Genomic DNA, 4,175 nt, shown 5'->3' with positions numbered 1-4,175 from the left:
AGTTGTTTTTCAACCTACAATGCCATTAGTTTCATCTCCTTCTTCGCCAACCTTGCCTTCACTACCAGCAACTGCTACATCATCTCCACCAGCCATAAACGTTCGACAGGAGGATGCCCCTCCCTCTATTCCCCAGTTCTTGGGAATTTGGGGCATAACTATTCGACCCCCTCTGCAGATCCTCAGAAGAGGAGGAATGTCTACCTTTCAGTTTCTATCGAATACCATCTATTGTCCTGACCGGTGGAACTTTCCAATTAGCTGAAGCCTTTGACTTCAGAAAAATATAGGAATAAAATACATTCTCTTTCGGGGGAATGTACGGTAAGCAATTCTATGCACAACGTACAACAGTTAGATATTTTTCCCTTTGTTGTTCCCTGTATCTTTGTTGTGACAAGATTTTTAAGGTGAACTTTTGCTTTATAGGCTAACTTCCTTGCTTCCGAGGGCCTTTAGAGGTAAATCTTGATAAATAAAAACTCACATCCGAGTAGAATCAACTATTGGTCGAGCAGGAACAAATTGCTGCCCGCCTCCTTGCACTAGAAGCACAAGCTGTTGAGGCCGTTAAGTTTGAGGCTCGGTTGCAGCATAGCAAGCAAGAGGTGGTGACCCTAGGCCAAGAGGCCGCCCTGTTAAGGGTACAATTTGAAGAGGCCAAGGCAAAGTGCGGAGAGGTCCAAAATGTTGTTCTTGCTGCTGCTGATCGCGTGGCTACCTCCACCGAAAGAATAAATAATTTGGAGGCAGCCTCAAAGTCCAAAGCTGGAGAGGCTACTGCTGCGGAGGGGGAGAAACATGCCCGGATGGAGGAGAAGTATAAGAAGGTCATGAAGCACAATAAAGTTTATAACTCCACTAATTGTGACCTTGATGTTAGCCTTCAAGCCGCTAGATCTGAGCGAAATAATCTTTCGACCGAGGTTGACCAGCTTAAGGAAGAGCTTCAGCGTCGTGTGACTTATCTCATTGTTGAAAAAGCATATTCTATGTAAAACATGAGGAAGAAAACCTTGGAAGAGGCCAAAGAGGGTGTCATTGACTTTGATGCCGAGATTGCCAAGGCCCGTGAGCTGGAGTTAACCGCCCGAAGGGGTCTCCCGGTCCAACCTGATGCGACTAATTCCTTTGGTTCTGGTTCTAAGTTCTCGAGAACTGAAGAAGAACCTAAAGAGGATGATGGTGAAGACCAAGACTTTAAGTCGGCGGCAGATCCGCCTACATCTCTTGGGGGTACAGATGCTTTTCTTCCCCTAGATTCCGGGAATGCAGTAGCTTAGCTTTTTGCTTTTTTTTTTACTTTGGTTTTCTTTTCCATACTTTTGTACTTGTGTTTCTTGGCACGTTTTTTGTATATAGAAGTGCATTTTCGTTTAAGTATTGAGCAAATTTTACTTTTTGCATCGAGTTATGCAAGGATCTGGTGTATTTTTTCTTGATGGCATTTGGATTCCAAGCATAGGTTCTTTCAAAATCAACCCTTTAATGTGATTGTTTCATAAGAGAGGGCCCCTTTATGTTTACGGTGCTCTTGAAGAGGACATCTCCTATTTATTATAACACTAGCATTTGAAGTACTTGATTAACTTTCAAATGATAAGAATAATTCATCCTTCGAACAATAAACAAGATAAAATTAAAAGGTCTTTATTTATTCCTTCCATTTTCAAAAGTATATAAGCATTCGTGGTGTTAAAAAGGAAATTGCCATTACTTATGGCTAATTTGTACAGGTTGTTTCTACGGGCTGATCGCACAGTCCTCGGTCCTGATAATACAACTTTGTTCCCAGATATCGTAGTCCCGGTTGATGTGGCAGTTATGTTTCAGTATTCTCATCATCCACCACCCCAAGTGTTTGAATGTGAATTTGAACACTAGAAGTCTTGCTCTTTTAATGATTCCACAAATGAATGGTTGGATAATCCTTGGTTTGACAGCAAGCTTCACTTCCCATTAGGAAGTTTTCTATATAGTCAATGTAACAACCCGACCGGTCGTTTTGACCTCTAGAGCGACGTCGGTGGTTTGAGGACACGAGCAGCTTCACTTCAGGTATTATGACTTGTACGCATGGTCGAAATTGAATTCCGGGAATTTTGGAGTTGATTTGGAAAGAAAATTCTCATTTCGAAAGCTTTAAGTTGGAAGAATTGACTAAGGGTTGATTTTTGAGTAAATAATCTCAGAATCAGGATTTGAAGGTTCCAGTAGGTTTGTATGATGATTTCGGACTTGGGCGTATGCCCGGATCCGGTTTAGGATGACCTGGGAGCATTTCGGCGCCTATTGTGGAAGTTAGCATTTTGGAAGAATTCCATAAGTTTGGGTTGAAGTGCATTTTAGTGTTATCAATGTCCATTTGGGTTTCCGAGTCTGGGAGTAGCTCCGTATGGTGATTCTGGTATTGGGAGCACGAAACGGAAGTGGATTTTGATTTCCGTAGGTCATTTTGAAGTCATTTGGCTAAAGTTAAAAATTTGAAGGTTTTTAAGAAGTTTGACCGGAAGTGGACTTTTTGATATTGGGGTCGGATTTCGATTTCAAAAGTTGGAGTAGGTCCGTAATGTCGAATATGGACTGTGTACAAAATTTGAGGTCAATCGGACGTGATTTGAGAGGTTTCGGCATCGAATGTAGAAGTTTGAAGTTCTAAAGTTCATAAAGTTCGAATTAGGGTGTGGTTCGTGATTTCAACGTTGTTTAATGTGATTTAAGGCCTCGAGCAAGTCCGCAATATGTTTCGGGACTGATTGGAACGATTGGTCGGGGTCCCGGGGGCCTCGGGCTGATTCTGGATGGTTAACGGATCAAATTTGGAATTTGAAGACGAAATGAAGCAGCTGCCTTCTGGTGTAACCGCACCTGCGAGGCTTGGGCCGCAGGTGCGGAGCCGTAGTAGCGGCCATGAGGGTTGCAAATGCGATTTGGCCTGGAAGTGCTAAGACCGCAGATGCCGTCATCTCGGCGCAAAAGCGGGACTGCACCTGCGGGAGGGAAAGCGCAGAAGCGGAAGGGGCAACTTGTGGAAGACCGCAGAAGCGGTAGTTGGGGCCGTACCTACGGAATCGCAGAAGCGGTCTAGTTACCGCAGGTGCGAAAATCGGGCTGGGCAGTGTGTTCTTTTAAAAACGAGGGTTTGGCCCATTTTCACTCCATTCTTCCATGGGAGCCGATTCTGGAGCAACTTTGGGGTGCCATTTTCATCACCAAGCATGAGGTAAGTGGTTTCCACTAGCTTTGAGTTAAATACAAGGTTTATATATGGATTTAGACATGGAAATTAGTAGAAATTCGGGGTTTTGGTGGAAATATTTTGGAATCGGGGCACGTGGGCCCGAGGGTGATTTTTCTGACTTTTCGATCGGGGGTTAGAAATTGTTACAAATTGGATTATGATGAATGTTTGAGCATATATTAATGGGTTTGCATAATTATTGGCTAGTATTGGAGCATTGTGCATCGATTTGGGTCATCGGAAAGGCTTGGAAGCCGGTTATGAAACTTCGGAGCGAGGTGAGTCTCCTTTCTAACCTTGTAAGAGGGAATTAACCCCATAGGTGAAATAATTAAATATGTGCTCCTATTTGTGGGGGCTACGTACGCACGAGGTGATGACAGTCCGTGCGTAACTACTATTATGCTTAAGTCCGGGTAGTCTAGGACCCAAAAGCATGCTTTACTTGTAATATTTGAAATCTTGTTGTCATTTCCTTAATTCACAGTTTCGGTAATTTACTTGAAAGGAGGTTTACTCAGAGCGCGATTCAGAGTTTCGGTTATTTATTTCCGGTGGAGGAAGCAATCGGACTATAAATGTTTAGGTTTTGGTTGATAGGGTAACGAGACTTGGTGTTTTCAAGTGTGGTGGAATTTTTATCTGCGACGGGGTGTCGTCGTCCTCGATTGAATGTATTAAGTTCGCTGGTGTTATGATCTTCTACAATTCTCCTTTGGGGCAGGATATTGTGGATAGTATTGGAGAAGCGGCAATCAGAGATTGCAATGCGTGGTGATTTAGGATTTTGTCAGTGTTTTGGGTGTCGATGGCTTGAGAAAGATGATCTTCGGAAAGGTTTCAAGTTAGTAGCGATCTATTGGTTTAGGTGCTACAGAGATAGATTTTGATTTGAGGCAACAACTGGGCAACGAAGGATGAGGAAGGACACGTG

The sequence above is a fragment of the Nicotiana attenuata genome, unplaced genomic scaffold (assembly GCF_001879085.1).
Source record: "Nicotiana attenuata strain UT unplaced genomic scaffold, NIATTr2, whole genome shotgun sequence".
NCBI lineage: Eukaryota > Viridiplantae > Streptophyta > Magnoliopsida > Solanales > Solanaceae > Nicotiana > Nicotiana attenuata.
Note: the sequence above shows the minus strand (reverse complement) of the source record.